The 18,481-nt window shown below is 33.6% G+C and overlaps 4 non-coding genes across 4 annotated transcripts; 1 reads left to right on the forward strand and 3 right to left on the reverse strand.

The window, feature by feature from the left end:
* Nucleotides 1–2,379: 2,379 nt before the first annotated feature.
* On the reverse strand, nucleotides 2,380–2,451 carry Trnat-cgu (transfer RNA threonine (anticodon CGU)). The gene has a single exon. It is a non-coding gene; the product is annotated as a tRNA-Thr (tRNA).
* An 8,579-nt stretch (nucleotides 2,452–11,030) lies between these two features.
* Trnat-cgu (transfer RNA threonine (anticodon CGU)) lies at nucleotides 11,031–11,102 on the reverse strand. Its single transcript has one exon. It is a non-coding gene; the product is annotated as a tRNA-Thr (tRNA).
* Nucleotides 11,103–17,494: 6,392 nt separating this feature from the next.
* On the reverse strand, nucleotides 17,495–17,566 carry Trnat-cgu (transfer RNA threonine (anticodon CGU)). The gene has a single exon. It is a non-coding gene; the product is annotated as a tRNA-Thr (tRNA).
* A 273-nt stretch (nucleotides 17,567–17,839) lies between these two features.
* On the forward strand, nucleotides 17,840–17,911 carry Trnat-cgu (transfer RNA threonine (anticodon CGU)). Its single transcript has one exon. It is a non-coding gene; the product is annotated as a tRNA-Thr (tRNA).
* Nucleotides 17,912–18,481: the final 570 nt, after the last annotated feature.

The following is an 18,481-nucleotide window of genomic DNA, read 5'->3' on the forward strand; positions in this document are numbered from 1 at the left end:
AACAAAAAAACTGAAATAAAAAAAGGGATTGAGAAAAAAATCTGGTCCAGGCGAGGTTCGAACTCACGACCTCAGGTTTTCAACGCGAACTCGCTAACCACTACACCACTGTGGAGTTATGACGTCATCGTGACAAACATAAGTTTATATAATAAAGTTCGGTAATGGCAGCGTGACGAAAGTCGTTTCAAAATGAAAATATTGTATTTTATTTCTTTTCTCTTCGTAGAAAATGTATTTATCACTTATTGTTTATTATCAAACGCGCATTAACATTTTTATTCAATATTCAAAGCAGTAAGCGAGACGCTTTTGTCAACCGTAAACAGTAAGCGTCTACTGACGTCTTTACTGATTAATTACTATGTGCATAGTGCACATGAAAAAATCCGAACAACACCGATTCCAAAAAGTACCACGAATTTCAACTCGATAGTATACACAGTTAGATCTCTCTATTCGTTTTCTTGTTCATACGTCTAACTGTAATGCGACGCTGTCGGCGCCGCTTCGCGGCGCCGGTAGCTCTGCTATTAGTCTGTAAACTTATTTAATATATTAAAACTAATGACTTTGTTATAATGTAGTTTGTTTGTTTGTGTGTCTGTTTTGGGTTTAACGCCGTTTTTCATCAGTATTTCAGAACCATATTACAATTGTTAATATGATGTCAATGTTTATCTTCAATATTTATGAATTTTAGAATGTTTTTATATTGCCAGTGTTACAGGCGCTTGCGAAATGCCAGGATTGATCTTCACACATTTCAATAAGATAAATAACATCTAAGTTTCAAAAAACAATTCTAAATGATTTATTTTAAAGTGAAAACTAGTCAATGCATTTCCGTAGAATGTCTGGAATTCATTTTCAATGTCACTTTCATTTAACAACAACATATTTTATTATATGTTCTAAAAATAATCTAAATTTCATTGGCCGAAACCGCTCATCATCTTTCAAAATATCAAAATTCGTTGAATAAAATTGATAAAATGCTTGGCAGAGACTCGCATTTTATTATTCTATACAACTCTTTTAATAAGTCAATATGAAAAGACACTCATGTAATATTCTCTATTTTATGTATTTTTCACATGTTAAACGCCACAGAATTTTTCTATCATTTAGATTCAAGTAAAACGTTCAGAGTATCCCAGTTTGCAATGTTGTATTTTTCCTGGCAACTTCACAAATTACGTATATCACTTCTTTTTTTACCTTCTAAACTGGAAAAATATATGACGCTGGATACACGAAATTCTAACTTAACGCTTTACTAAGACACATTGGTTTGAAATAAGTTATTTTTAGAAACTCATTTGGTAAATACATGTAACTAGATTAAAGCTTTATTTAGAATTGATCCTAAGGCAAGAAACGAAATAAGAGAGTTTTTGTATTTATGGATACATTAAGGAAAAAAGAAATTGAATCAGACTTACATTGTCTTTTAATGACACAGTGTGTTTTGACATATTGGCACAAAATAACGTTTAACAGTATTATTCGATTTTTTTTTATTTCTTTTATCTTTTAATAAGATATATTACAGGTATATAAAATCTAAAAACATATACACGTATACAGCATGTACTATTTTAAACTTGGTATAACATAAAATAAACAAGTCAATATACCAAGTTTAAAATAGTACATGCTGTATACGTGTATAAAAACACACAGTATAAATGTGTACTACCACTAAAAAACTTGTTGTTTTTTACACTCAGCTGTTACTGCATGTTCATTTAATTATGAATAAAGCTATATATGCAAACTTTATTTATATATTTCGTAAAGTTAAATACATTTGATTACGGATTTATACATTTGAGTAGAAATCTAAACATAAAATATTTTGTTGAAAGATGGCAATTTGACATCTTTAAGAATCTTGCTTACTGTTGTACCAGTTCCTCGTAAAGATATGGACTATAAAGAATATTTCAGAATGTCTTACCATTCACAATGACGACGTGTTAGCCTATTCTCGACACACATCAGTTCCTCATTCATTAACTGTTAAATGCGTTTGTATATCTAACTCACAAAGTCCAAAGCACAAAGCACTGAATAATTGCACGAAAATGCCAAAATTTTTAATCGTCTAACACGCCCTAATACCTAAAGAAATTTCTCTCGATTACATTCTTATACATCTTTGAATAATTAATTTTTTTCAGAACACATTATTAAAATACCTTTAAATATAAAATAGCTCCATCTCAAAATAAAACAAGTGGTTGTATGTTTTCAAGATGTAAGAAGGAATATCCCGTTTATTAATCATGGCTAAATGCATTGAAACAAATAAGTGTTAACGACTAAAACGACGGTAGAACATTTTTCAACAGAAAATAAATTAAAAAATAGCGTTGCCTCCAGTGAGGTTTGAACTCACGACCCCTGGTTTACGAGACCAGTGCTCTACCACTGAGCTATAGAGGCTGATACATGAATTTATATAAAAATCTCATAACAAACTCGACATTCGTTTGCCTTAATTTAACATCGATTGCAGTAATTAAAAAGTGGCATCTATCCATTACGCTTCAGTACTAGAAAAGCATGGAAATTCACTTAATATAGATGAATCAGTTAGATAAATGTTTCTCCCACTGGCACCAGACCAGAAAGAAAATGCCACTGTACATGTTATACCCAGCCCCTAGGTATACTGTAAGAACTATGAACGGAATATGTACTTTCGAAATCATAATTAAGATAATAAAACAACTAAAATGATTATTAAATATCTAGTACATTGCTATGACTGTCGACGTTTTCATATAAAAAAGTCCTAAAATTGAATTGTAACAAAACTGACACTGCACATGTAAATATTTTCATGCAGGACATCAGATCTGTGCATGTCAGTCAGTACATCTAGCATGTATAATTAATTTGAGAATAAGTTGAATACGCTGGATAGATAACTAAAAAGCCCGTGCATTTTTATCTCCGCGAAACATTCATATCTTATATATATCTAATACTTTATCTCAATGATATCAGTTTACACATCTGAACTCTTTTAAATAATGAATATGTCACTATCGATAAGGATTTTCTGATCGAACGAAATGTCACTGAGTGACTCCAGAGGTGAAAAATTCCACTCGCCCGTTCGCAGTAGCGAGTTCAAATCGGGCTGGGACGAATGAAACTTCCTGTACTTTCGACTGACTGGGCGAGTGCAAAAGAAATTTTAATTTAGCTGACGAAAGAAATTTTATTTGGGCAAGTGAGAGTTCACTACGGGCGAGTTGATTATATTGACTACTAGTCCTACAGGGCATGTAGTAAAAGAAAATTACTACCCTGGAAAAGGCAACGACAAACCTAACAAAATAAAGAAATCTAAGTTCAATTTTTGCTATTGTGCGTTCAACCGCAAAAAAATATCTAAGGCTTCCAATTTAGAAATATGTAAGTGTATCCAAAGTGAACACTTGGACAAATTAGAATTTAAATCCGTTTAATTTGAAATCTTAAAGTAATATGACATGAATGTCAGTACTATGACTTAATAAGACCAGAAGTCATGGCTCCAAGTCATTTATCCGAATTTACACCAATAATGTATTGGGTTAGGGATTTATAAGACTCTAAATTTCTTACAATGGAAGAGGAGAATGTCTCAGTGTAATTTTGTCTCCATGGTAACGTTGTTTGCAGATGTCACAGGTACAATACGTGATTAGTTTCATAAGCTATCTTGACATATAATCAAGCAAAATATTGTTCCGTGTTGTTGGTTCTAATATTGTACAGCTTTGTGTTGTCATGCTTACCGGCGGACTCATTAATGAAATGGTTTGAAATTATGTTATCTAGCACTGTCTACCAACCGTTATTTTCACTGGCAATATGTTTGTCATTGTTGTATTCACATGTCCAAAACCATTTTCGTGGTGGATGTTCTTCGTTAATACAAATTTTATAACAACAACTAAGTACCGTAAAACAAAGGCCGACATGTCCAGTTAATGTATTGGTCTATATTTGTAACATGTAAGACAAGAAATTAATACATTTAAAATGTTCTGAGATAGATTGCAATACAAAACATGAGATCGAGAACTCCGTCTTGGCTGCTGATTTAATTATCTTCTTTTTTCTCTTCTAACTTTCACAAATTTTAACCTTAAGTTCAATGTTAATTCATACAGCAAAGCCAGGAAGAGAACATCACGTTATATAGCCTAACTTTGGCTCACACGAAGGAATGTAATTATATAAAAAGCTGAATACAATGAGAAAAAGCAAAAACTCTGAAAGAACAGTCTAAGATAACGACAAAATTATCTTTCTTTTGGAAATATGATGGTAACTTTGACTCTCTTGATTGGTTGATATATCAAAGATGAAAAAGGAAAAAGTGAAGACAAAACAAATATAGTTTAATATTGAATATCTAAAAAGCGTTACCCTTCAAATATTAAGTTACTTACATTTTTGTGCCCACAATATTTTTACTAGCTAAAAAGGCTTGTATAATGAATCTTAATAAAATGCCAGATTGCTTAGAGATAAAATAAAGACAACAATATCAGAGAAATATTGCGATTGGGTATGAGTCATGTGGGTTGAAAGCTCTTACCTATTTGTTCCACTAAAGGGTGAAGTAATGCAGAAATAATGGATAAATAACGTTACTGACGTCACGATGATTTGTGAAAGGAAGAATACAGTACGAGCCAAGTTGTTTCATATCGGATGTGTGACCTCATTTTAACGTGTCATTGCGCCGGACTGTTCATTCACGTTGATATTTTTTAATTTTACTCAGGCTTATGAACACCATGAATGTATAGTATGAGGTATTTGAGCATTGCGAAAAACAGACTCGTACCTTCACGAAGTGATACTGTGTTCTTCACGCAGTACCTTTGATACAGAACTCATTCATATATTTTGTCCAAGTCAGCTTTTCTTTAAATAAACATTATCTGTTAAAAGACAGGAAAACAATTTACATAATTCGAAATCAAAATTTGGTATTTAACGGAAACATATTGACATTAAACAGAAATTGCGAAAACAAACCCTACTTTTGCATGACCCCTCAACTGTGTCTAAGGTAATCTACAAAAATGTTTTTGCCAGTGCATACATCTACTATCAAAAACAACATGTGGCCGAATGACATTTCAAAATAAAAATTGTCGAAAAGAGTTTAAATATAGGCACTTGACCAGCACCGTGTTGTCCGTTTCTTATACTGGCTTTATGATGTAAAGACAGTGTATTTGTTTATATTTACGCAGTGCTTTAGTAAGCACATGTTCCATGTTTGCGTACATCTGGTAGTAACATATAAAAGTCCTTCAGTAAACTATTTCAGTTACAGAAGAATACCATATGTACTTATCGTACAGCCATCTATATTAGAATGTTGGTTTGTTACATGTGTCTATGATTTCTGAAAATGCTACAACTAAGTAAGTCCGCTTAAAGAGGTGATTTCGGGCTCTGTACGTGCCATATCTGTCACGGACTAAGTTTTCTATAATTGTGCTAGATTGTGTTTTCAAATTAGTTCTATACTGAGTATGTCTAGAAACGCAACACTTGGTCTACAGTCAATATTTTTTTAACCTGATAATTGACAAGAAATCTGCACTTACTTGATATTTGGGGGGTTTTGGTTTTGGATGATGGTCAGATTTCTACACGATTTTACAATTCTACTACACAAACTTCAAATATACCTGTACAAGGAAAGTATGAAAACATCGAGGGGAAAAACGTTGCGTTTCTAGATGTACTGAGCATATAAATAAAAAATCATAACTTAGATACTCCGGAAGGAAGTTTTGACCTCATAGAGTTTACGTTATAGAGTTTATTACTGATATCTCCTTTTTTCATCGACCTTACCAACTCGGCCACGAATGCCCACTGGTCGTCGTGATCGAATGATTATGGCCGCTGGCTCCGACCCGATTGCTCTTGGCCGATGTGGGTTCGAAATGTATTTTCTATCAGACGACCGATATAAACAAGAGCCTGATCACTGCTATAATAAATAACCAAAGTATCTTGAATACAGGTTTGTCAATGTGAAGTTCTCTCACTGAAACTGTGGTTTTCTATTTCGAAATTCAGGCGCCAATTTCATACTCTTTCCAAGCGCCTACTTTGCTTTTTGAATATTAATTTATAGTAATAAATGACATTAAAACGTCTAGAATAGTTAAATCATTTTTGTCAATACAACACTGAGTAATTTATTTTCTGTCTGGACGGTATCTAGAAACATAATTACATACTATTGCCTTCAAGGTCACAACATTGCAGCTCACATTACATTTTCAAATTCATTGGGTTTCGATTTCGAGGAGACGGGTTGGGTTTTGAAATGCTGCATTCTTGGAATTGCGCTGTTATTTCATGTATTTTGTTTTAGGCATATCTCTAAAGAGACAAATAGTCACAACTTTACTTATCCCCGTCCTATGATGTCCTATAACATTTGAGCCGCGCCATGAGAAAACCAACATAGTGGGTTTGCGACCAGCATGGATCCAGACCAGCCTGCGCATCCGCGCAGTCTGGTCAGGCTCCATGCTGTTCGCTTTTAAAGCCTATTGGAATTAGAGACACTGTTGGCGAACAGCATGGATCCTGACCAGACTGCGCGGATGCGCAGGCTGGTCTGGATCCATGCTGGTCGCATACCCACTATGTTGGTTTTCCCATGGCATTGCTCATTTATTCTTCAATTTGAAATTTTGTTCAAACAAAAATACCTAATGATATAATATTGACTTCTTTCTGCGACCTTTAGCTAAAATGATAATGAGACACAAGTCTTTCGTCCGCCCGTCATTTATTCGTAATATTGTTTAAGGTATTTTATCCTGGTAATATCTATTTGTATAACGCTTCTTGAACATCTATGAAGGAGTAATTAATCTCGTTTTACTTCTCAATGAAAATTACATTTCGTTTGTCGAATAACCATAGGCTTTGTTGAAATGATAAATTGTCATTTTCCTTGACTGAAATCATTAGCTAAAATATATGTAAAGTGGTGAGCACAGACAAGTAAAATCACTTAAGGGTCGATTTGATTTTGCAAAATATTGTCTTTAACTGTCAGGTTTTTCTGATAGCGGCCTTAATTCCCACGTCAATATTTTCAATTAACATGATAACTCAATATTTTTGAGACAATGAAAATGGCACTAATCTCTTCTTTTTGATGAAGAGATTTCACTCTATCAACATTTCTTTTCATTACATGAATTGTATACCGACTTTCTGAATTGTGTATATAACGTTTCTCCTTAAAGAGAATGTGTGTATTAAAGTAGTAATGTCAACCAAATACTGAAGTTTTGACAACGGATATGATAGTTTACTGCCACAGTAAAATACTTATTAAATACCATACCTGTACTTTTTTAAGTCAGATTAGTTTTGTTTGAGGGTTTCCCTTTGTTTTCAGAAAATAATGCGTTTATCATTTAATTGCTTGGGATTACCACAGATCGCTGGCTGTTTACAACTGAGTTTCTTCGAAAACACGCGTACGGTAAGTGTTAAGTGCAATTGCATCTTTCGAATAAAATAAATAATACCATAATCTAAACTGAGAGCTTAAAATCATTTTGTTATCGCTGCTTATAGTTTCTTTCTTTTATAAGCTCCTGTACACTATGTACGTTTACAGCACTTCTGATGAGTTGATATTATTACCTGAACTATACTTTAATTCCTCTTACCGGAGCCGCTCAGGTTATAAATCTGGCAACCGTACGCTACATCATGTGATAGCATGTCTGAAGCAATTTGGCAAGAAAATAACGTAAGTTATTTATTGGAAAGAGCTTCACTGTCCACAATCAGCACTGATTTAATTTTGTTGAAGTACGTTTCATTCATTTCATCGATTGAAGTGAGTACGAAATACCAAAATAGTTGCAGAGTTAAGTTATTTAATAATGTCATTAATTTGATGGCTGTTATTTTAAAATGAATACCACATAGTCTTTCAACCAGTTTCAAAGGACAATAATTCAAGTAAGTGAAACAAGTAAAACTGAAAATTACAGGCATCATTTTGTACAGCACTGCAAACTGTTTAACTATGTGTTGACATCGTCAATGATTAAGTTCTAAAATAACATGATGAGATTGTAGTAGAACAGCCGACACCCTTAGTTCAATATCGGGAGCTAAGATAAGGATGGCAGCGTAGTTCTACGTGACGATTTGATGAAAGGCATGATGTCTGAATTTATTTGTTCTACACCTCTGATCGATGCGGAGTAGGAAACAGTAGCTAGCAAAGAATACGGTAGCACAAGAACAGAATCCAGAAACAATGGTTGTATTAAACGCCCGCCGGTACATAACTGAAATATCGTTGAGTAAATGATGCTGGCCCCAAAAAAGTAAACAAAGCAAATAAGGTTAAATTCACTCACTATGTTTTGTGGTACCAGTGGCTGACGTTGACCATCACAATTATTTTAAGTTAGTTATTACATGCGTTCTGGCGGCCGCAGGTATATTGGAAGTAGTGCAGCACATGGGGACTGGGTGATTTCACGTGACTTTTTACCGATATGCGATTGGCTTATCGCATTTATGGAACGCCGTTTTTGCAATATAGCCGGCACTCTATGATATATAGAGCAATATTTGTGGCCTAAATTCCGCATTCATTATTACATATAATTTATTAAAACTTTCAGCAATGATCAGTATTGATACCTAGTTGTGCATAAGGGATTTTAATTTCCTGGATTATGGTCCTGTGTTGTCTTGCTCTATACTAAGTATGTCAACGAAGTCCAGGTGAAGGCATGCCGCTCTAGTAAAGTATTTCAATAGTCAAGAAATGTGACCAGTTGAGCTAAAAGTTATTTTTGCTCAAAACAATAACTTTGAGAATTAAGAAATACATATTTCATAGATCTACTTGTAAATTATGTAGAATGGAGTAATATTTCCTACATTTAAGCGTAATTGTATAATTAAAAAAATCAAGCACGTTATTATTTTTCTTATCAGTTCGAAGGACCGTATGAGATATTTTAAGATGAAAGCAAAGCATGAAATCTGAGACCATCTTGTCATGGTAAAAACAGAGAAAGGAAAGTTATCTTCAGACAATCGTATTATGAATGTTAATGCAAAAAATCAGGCGCGGCTACAGCAATTTAATATTGCTGATATTCCGAACAATACATATGTATATACAGTATCAGTCAGTTAACTAATTCAACATATTTAAACTAATTACTTTCTTACAATGCAGAACCATCTTATAATAGTTAGATATTAGTGGTTACTTTCAGTATTCATGAATATTGATATATATGATTTTATATAGCAAATTTCAGAGCCGCTTGCAAAATGCAAGGATTCGGCTGCAAACATAGTACGTGGTGCTCAGGGATCAAACACAAAATAACTATCTGAATTTTAATAACAGTTTCCAAATGATGTATTTTGAACTGAAAATTATTCAATATATTTCCATTCATTTAAAACGCTACTAAGACTTAAAATACAAAACATTAAGATTACTTTGAATTCATGAAACTCTTATCTAATTTAAGGCTTTACTAAGGCACATTGGCTTGAAAGTACGCTATTTTCAGGAACTCATTCGATAAATACATGTAACTCGATTAAAGTTCTGCTAAAACTGATCTTTTGGCAACATACGAAATATCAAAGCAATGAAATAGAAAATGACCAATTACTTTCAAGAGAGTGTAAATTTTTGTATTTATGGATACATTAAGAGAAAGAAATTTAATCGGACTGACACTGTCCTTTACTGACAGTGTGTTGTGACAGACAGGCAAAAATGAAGTTTTAAACATTATTGATCGAAATTTCATTTCTTTTACATTTTAACAAGCCTTAGACATGTTAAGACTGTACTTGTTCATCGAAAGTTCACAATGACGACCAATCTGACTAAAGTACATATCCTATTACGCTACGCATAGGATCTGAGAACGACCTATTCATTGCCTCGTTCTGACGACCCTTTCGCTAGCCAATCAGAGCCTAACTTACAACATCTTGCAAATCTACCTGTAGCCTTGACTTTTGATATTTACAATTCTTATGTCATAATGTATCAGATAGCCGGTTAGCTCAATCGGTAGGCCACTTGCTTTGTAAGCGAGGGGTCCTGGGTTCGAGCCCTGGAATAACTGCACATTTTTGTTACTCTTTGACATTCGAACATGTCGTCTGATTGGATAAAATAAAAATAGCAATACTGGAAATCCAAAATATACAGAAGACGAATGTGAATGGGTCGTTCTCAGATCTTCGTTTAGAAGATCAAGTACTTTAGTCAGATTGCAATGACGACGTAGAAGCTTTTTCTCCATGCACAACATTTTATCATTCACTAATTGTTAAATGCCGTTTTTGTGTATTGAAGTCACAAATTTAAAGCGTTGAATAATGGAATGAACATGAAATAAAATCTTATCGTCGAACACAAAAGATAATAGATAAGGGTAGATTTCTCGGAAGCACAGAGCACCACAAACACAGGCTCAGAGCCACGCATTTGCAAAGTAGGCCTACAACAATAAAAGCTGTAGCTGAAAAAATATTATAGACGGGTTGCTTCAAAAATCCAACAAGTAAATCTTAATTTTATGCAAAATATAGAAAAAGAGAGGAAGAAGAGGTAGGGGGTAGAGAAAGGGAGGGGGTTGAGGGGGAAGTGGAACCAGGATGAATATCAAAAAGGGAATGCTACGTTCCTTAATCACAGTTACCCTACAACGTAAACTAAGGCAACGCAGTTATACTCGATTCATTTTTTAGAATGTTTCATTAAAAGTCTATTAAATATACATTATCTCAAGATAAAAACAAATGACTGTACAAATGTTAGGATGCAAAAGGATTAGCCCGTTAAATAATCATTATAAGCTTGACCGACTAAATGCATTTACAGTTTCAAAGCATGAACAAAACAGGTGTTAACGAGTAATTGGCACATTTTTCAAAAAACAATTACATAAATAAAACGTTGCCTCCAGTGAGGTTTGAACTCACGACCCCTGGTTTACGAGACCAGTGCTCTACCACTGAGCTATAGAGGCAGATATATGTATATGCATAAACTATATCTTAATCATTTAACTCTACAACCTAAACATTCCTTCGTTAAACAAACATTTATCCATTATTCCATTACACTTCAGTAATCCTCTCATAAAGTCATAAAAATTTATTTAATGTACAGTGAGACGCAGTGACACAATGACAAATCAGGTTTGTGTTACTCCCATAAATAATAAAAAAAGCTAAAAACTGAACGAAAGTGATATGAATATTTACTGTATTAATAACAAATATTAAATATCCAGTACATTGCTGTTACAATCGCCTTTTTCATACAAAACAATTTTAACATTGAATTGTAACAAAATTACTGTGCATGTAAATATTCCAACTTTAACGAACCTGCACGAAGCTTTGAAGGAAGACAATGTGTGGTTAATACCTGTAGATAAGAAACATACCACAAGACAAAATTCGCTGACTTATTTGGAATAGGTCACAATAGAAAATCACAATGAGTAAGAAATTTGTTACGTTTTACATGCAGCTCACGTGACCGGTGTACGCAAGAGCGTTCGTTTATTATAAAACCGGTGATATATTTTTCTTGCCGCACACGTTACGGCGTGTTCCGAGTTGGGTGAAACGAATTTGCCAAATGACAGTGCCAACCCTAAATATAATCTAATCTATATACATCTGAATTTCAATTTTTGTATTGTTCGTTCAACCACAAAAATATCCAAGGCTTCCGATTTGGAAATATCTATGTGTATCCAAATTGAACACTTGGAAAGACTAAATCTAAAACCGTTAGAAGAATGTGACATTGCAGAATTTGCTTTGAAATCTCAAAGTAATATAACGCCTTAATGTCAGTTTAATTATTTAATGAAGACCAGAGGTCATCGCTCCGCGTCATTTATCCGGATTACATGGAATATATTTTTATCAATAGTACATTAGGTTAAGGATTTATAAAACTCAAATTTCTTACAATGTAACAGGAGTGTCTCAATGTAATTTTGTGTCCATGGTAGTGTTCTTTGCAGATGTTAAATGTACAATACGCGATTAGTTTCATAAGCTATCTTGACATATAATTAAGCAAACTATTGTTTAGTGTTATTGGTTTTAATATTGTATGGCTTTGTGTGTTTACCGGCAGACACATTAATGAAATAGTTTCGGTATTATCTAACACTGTCTACAAGACAAGCCGACAAGAAGAAACAAGTCACAAGCTGTACACATGTATCAAAATGGGGAAGTCAGCATACACAAAAACTCATAAATGAAAATGTATTATGACTTATGCGGTAGATATAATCATTACTATATGTTTATGTTATGATTATTTAGTTGTGATGTCTTGTGACTGTATATATGCTCACCAGAACATGAAAACAATGTGTGACGTCATAAGCGGCTAACTAATAGCCAACTTCATACTTAACATATATAAAGTCATAAGGGTAGAACAGCTAAGTAATCATTAAAGAATCGAAGAAATGGCTATTCAAAGTAACTTGACTCAATACTAAATGGTACATGTATCAAGAGAAAATGAAAATAGAAAAATATTTTTTTTCTACCATGATGTTTTAAGATAGATCCATATTTTTGTGATTTTCTTTTCATATGTTTAACATGAAAGACAAAAAATTAATGTTCTGAGATAGATTGCAAAGAAAGGCAGAACATAAGATCGAGAACCTGGCAGTTTCTTTAATTATCTTCCTTTTTTCCTCTAATTTTCATAAATTTTAACCTTAAGTTCAAGATAAATTGATACAGTGATATATTGCAAAGCCGGGAAGTGAACATTTCTTGTATGCAACCCCCTTTCTTGCACTGGAGTTTTAGCATGTGTAAACAATAAAGACAGTGAGTGACTTTGGCTCCGACGAAGGGAAAGTACTAATGCAATAAAGCTGAATACATTAGAAAAGGCAAAACAACAGAAAGAACATTCCTGGATAATGATAAAATTATCTATCGTTTGGTAATACGATGATAACTTTTACTCTCCTGATTGGAATCAAATGCAACTTGATTCATCATAGATGAAATGGGAAAAAGTGAAGACAAAATTAAACATAATTTTATGTTAAATATTAACAAAGCATTACCCTTATGAATCAGGTGTGTTGAAAGCTTCTATTAAAACAACTGTCATCTTTCTTTCACTACATGGTGAAGTAATGCAGAAATAATGGATAAAGAACGTTATTGACTGTAAAAGGAAGAAAAACGGTACGTTTTCTTTAAAGTTATTGATTTCATATAAAATGTTTGACATCACTTAACACGTCATTTTGATGTTTCATTGTGTTGGACAGTTTATATACGTACTAGGTATTTTCAGTTTTACTCAGGCTTATGAACATCACGTGTATGCGTGAATGCATGTGTAGTATTAGCTATATTTGCTTACCATGGCGAAAAACAAAAGTTTACCATTGCGAAAACGGACCCTACCTTCGTGAAATGATACTGTGTTCTTCACGCAATATCTTTGGTACAAAACTCATTCATATATTTTGTCCAAATATGCTTTTCTTTAAATAACAATTATCTATCAAAAGGCACATATAATTTAGAAAAGCAATATAAAGATAAGAAATCAAATCGGGCAACTAACGGAAATGCATGGACATTAAAGGCAGAAATTGTGAAGAGACTTTTGCATGATCCTCATCAGTGTTTTGTGTAATCGCAACAGCTTTTGTATTCACATGAGGAAAGAAAAGTTAAAGCGATTTATCAAAGAAACAAAAAAAATTGTTTTCTTAACGTGTAAGATTGAAGTATCTTCCATTAGTCAACACCGTCTTTTACCATTAAAATATTGTACCAGGACTTCACTCGGTGAAATATATTTCTATCTTGCGCCAAAAGAGACAGTTCTACACTATATCACTTTGCTTTGTGACCTTCTTCAAATTTTAAGAAACCTTTTGTGAAAGTCATTGGTATAGTTAATTGCAGTAATCAAATATGAATTAGGAATTTTAGAAATTAAACATTTTGACTAAAATAACGTCTGGTACAGGATAATTTATACACCAGTAACCGAACGTAATTGTATACCTGTAAGAAAAGGGGACACGTTCGGTTCTACATGTAGATTCTTTGGCAAATTCGTGTTATTTAGTTTGACAATAAACGGTTAAAATGATTGTTTCTATTTTAGTTCTTCTGTCTAGACTTTGCAAATCAATGATGTTTCACATCAAAATTAACTTCAGATCGTTGAAAAGCCATGCCGTGACGACGTGAAATGTCTGGCTAAACTCGGACCGATTTAACATAACTTTAGCTTCTATTGCCAAATAACGCATGAGATTATATATTAGATGTCGTGTGACTAGACGAGACTGTTTATTTTCTAGATCACATTGACTGTCGTTACTTACATCTTCTGGTTTATATGATCCTTCTACAGTGTATTTTCTATCTGACGACCATTATTAACATGAACCTGGTCCCTGGCAACTCCTAACGGCAGTTATGAATTGTCATTGTATCTTGAACACAGGTTCGACGGTTTGAAAGTTCTATTACATCTCTCGTTAAAATTGACGTTTCCTTTTCACAAATTCAGTCGCCAATTTTACACTCTTTCCATGCCCCTAATCCGCTTTTTGAATAGAAATTCATAGACTAAATGAATGGCATTAAATGTCTGGGCATAGTTAAATTATCTTTGCCATTATAGTACCGTGCAATTTTCTGTCTGGACCATAATCTAGTAACTTAACTAAATATCATTACTACCAGAGTCGTAAACAATACAGCTCGTGTTGCTTTTATGTTGTTTTGCTGTATTTCTTATAATCCATTTAATAGGTGTTTTATTTCGAGGAGACATGGGTTTGGCTTTGAAATGTTCCGAGGTTTCCACTGATATTTTAATATACAGAGACAAATAGTTACAACATTACTTGAGCCGTGCCATGAGAAAACCAACATAGTGGGTGTGCGACCAGCATGGATCCAGTCCAGCCTGCGCATCCCCGCAGTCTGGTCAGGCTCCTTGCTGTTCGCTTTTAAAGTCTATTGGAATTGGAGAAACTGTTAGCGAACAGCATGGAGCCTGACCAGACTGCGCGGATGCGCAGGCTGGTCTGGATCCATGCTGGTCGCAAAGCCACTATGTTGGTTTTCTCATGGCACGACTCACTTATCCGTTATGATGTCCTATAATACTTATTCATCAGTTTGAAATTTGTTCCAACATAAAATGCACTGTCTGCAGTATCCGTTACCAAATGATTCAATATCAAGGACTTTCTGTGACATTTTGCTAAAATGATAATGAAGCACAAATCGATCGTCCGCCTGTCATTTATTCTTATCTTGTTTAGGTTATTTCATCCAGTAAATATTAATTTGCCTAAATGCTTCTTGAGCATCTATGAAGGAGTAGTTAATTCATTTTACTCTATTCTCGTTGATAAAAGCACCGAACAGACTAATGTGTGAAAATTCGTCGTAAAATTCGTTTAAATAAAAACAGTTTAAAAGTGCTGAACAATGTTTAAGACACAACGTAATTTCACGTTCAATAATATTTCATTGTACGAATTGTAACATTTAGTTGTACGTATTGTGGAATGTTACACATAAAAATTTTTCTCATACAAGTCACAGCGGACGCGGCCATTGGGTGACAAGTATATGTCCTAAAATGTGACGTCATTAAACATTGTAGGTATACCTAAAATAACCTGTTTCTTACATCAAGTTATATTTACTCTCTTGACACTTACTGTAGAGAAGGAATAAAAATGCGATTTCTGGTCCAGTTATTCCGAAGAAGCAAACTTATTTTAGAATAAGTTTTGCTATTATATCGAGAACGTGTTCAAAGACATTTCATATGACGAATTACCATAGATAAAATTGCTATATTCCCTGACTGAAATCATTAAAAAAAAATGATGTAAAATGGTGTGCACAAACAAGCAATATCACTTTAGGGGTGATTCGGTTTTACAAATAATTGTCTTTATATGCAGCCAGGTCTGTCTGATAGCGGTCCTAATCCCCATAGAAATATTTTCAATCTACATAATTACTCAGTTTCTTAGACAATAGGAATGGCACTTTTGATTTCGCTTTGTCGACAATTCTTTATATTACATAAAATTTATATTTATTAACTGAATTGTATATGTAATATTTCTCCTTAAAGAGAATAAGCAAATGAAGTTTTGAATATGAATATAACAGATTACTGCTACAGTAGAAGACATATTTGATACTGAATATTATATCTTTGTTCTATACTCTTTTTAAGTCAGATCTGTTTGAGAGTTTCTCTTTGTTTTCAGAGAACTGAATATGATTATCATTTAAACTGACTGAGCTTACCATAGCTTTTAATTCCTCTTTACAACTGAATTTCTTCCAAAAACACACATATTGTAAATGTTCCGTGTACACATTCAAAAGCAGTTGCATTTTATAACTGTCCGCAAAAAATATATAATAGTAAGCTAATCAAAACTGATCGTTTAAAATCATTTTTTGATTTTTTTATATTGAAGAGACAACGGTAAACTGTTAGCAACTGTCAAATGTAAATTCTTTGGCACACGACAGTTAGTTTGACTCTCGGGTTGCTTCTTTGCCAGCACACTATGTACTTTTATAATAATTCAAAGGATCCGATAGGTTTATTTGATCTTTAATTTTAATTCGTCTTGCCAGAACCGCTTTGAGTATAAATCTGGGAACTGTACGCGACATAGTGTGGTAGCATGCCTGAAGCAATTTAGCAAGAAAAAGAGTGTTTCACTGTCGGCAAATGCTTAAATGTTGACGATAAGCACTGTTTTAATTTCATGTACGTTTCATTCATTTCATAAATTGAAGTGAGTAATATTTAAATAAATTGCAGAAGAAAGTTGGTAATGTCGTTAATTTGACGGCATGATCTTAGAATAAAATTCACTTAGTCTTTCAATCAGTTTCAAGTGAAATAAAAATGAAAACGATTCAAAAAAGTGAAACAACTAAAACTAAAAGTTACAGGCACTATTTTGTACAGCGTTGCAATAAGTTTTGCTATATGTTGATAGTCGTCAATGATTCTGTTCTAAATCAGCCTGATGATATTGCAGTAGAATAGCTAGCTCCATTAGTTCAAAAGCGAGGGCCATTCCAGTGAAAATGCCTCTGACAAAATATTTTTTACTAGTCTTTTATAATTATTTATTGAAATTACAATGTGATACTTGTAGAACGTTATCTTATATCATTTTACATGACGTGATATCACTACTGACCGATTTATGTCTGATATCAACTAATGATGGCTGCATAAAACCAAACAATATAAACACGACGACGAATTTAGACATATGTTTCATTATTTCAATTACTATGTAAAACTACTGAGACAAACTAAAACTGATACATCTGCCTCCAGTGAGGTTTGAACTCACGACCCCTGGTTTACGAGACCAGTGCTCTACCACTGAGCTATAGAGGCTCTTGGTAAACTGGCAATTCAGTTAATTTCTGTGGTATTGCGCTAGTTTGTAGTTCTGTCGTGTTGGTGCTCTTCAGACGCACAGACACGCCAGAGCGAGATGGCAGAAATCAGCGATAATAGAAAGTGTGTTAATTCTTCAGAAACTGTTTGGTTTTCAGTCCTGATTTTCAAAACTAGTAAACCTAATCAATATATAAAACATCACATATTTAACGGAGATTATAGAGATCTGAAGTATTATTTATAAACTGAAAAACCTGTTCATCAAGAGCCCCTATAGTTCAGTGGTAGAGCACTGGTCTCGTAAACCAGGGGTCGTGAGTTCAAACCTCACTGGAGGCAATCATACTTTTTGAGTTTGTATCGGTGGTTTTACATTGCATACAATCTGACTAAAGTATTGTGCTATTTTTTAACCTGTCAAATGTGCATACATTACACGCTCTGTGCATTCGATATTATAATATTCGGCCCAACTTCGGTGCTATCCGTATGTTTTACGGAAAGAAATTTTGGTTAAGTGTCCAAATTTCATTATTAGTATTGTAAGTGGAACACGTATCCGTCGTTCGTATCTGTGGCTCAGTGGTTACAGCACATGACTCAAATGCTGGAAATCGCTGGTTCGAGCCCATTAGGGAGAGCATTTTTATTTTTCATTTTTAATTATTTATATGATTTATATGACTCGATAACAGCAGTACCGACACCGCGAATAAACTGAATGATGAATTTAGCTGGTTGTAATTTACATGTATGAATTTTGTAATGTAGTGAAATGAACTGTGAATAAAATAACATAAACATATATTTAAAATGAGAAATTAAAAAACGAGATTAAAATATAAAAAAATACTTGTGAAAATACAATGAAGGGAACATTGCATAAAAATGTACATGTACAAAGTGTTT

Source organism: Mercenaria mercenaria, chromosome 13 (genome assembly GCF_021730395.1).
Source record: "Mercenaria mercenaria strain notata chromosome 13, MADL_Memer_1, whole genome shotgun sequence".
Taxonomy (NCBI): domain Eukaryota; kingdom Metazoa; phylum Mollusca; class Bivalvia; order Venerida; family Veneridae; genus Mercenaria; species Mercenaria mercenaria.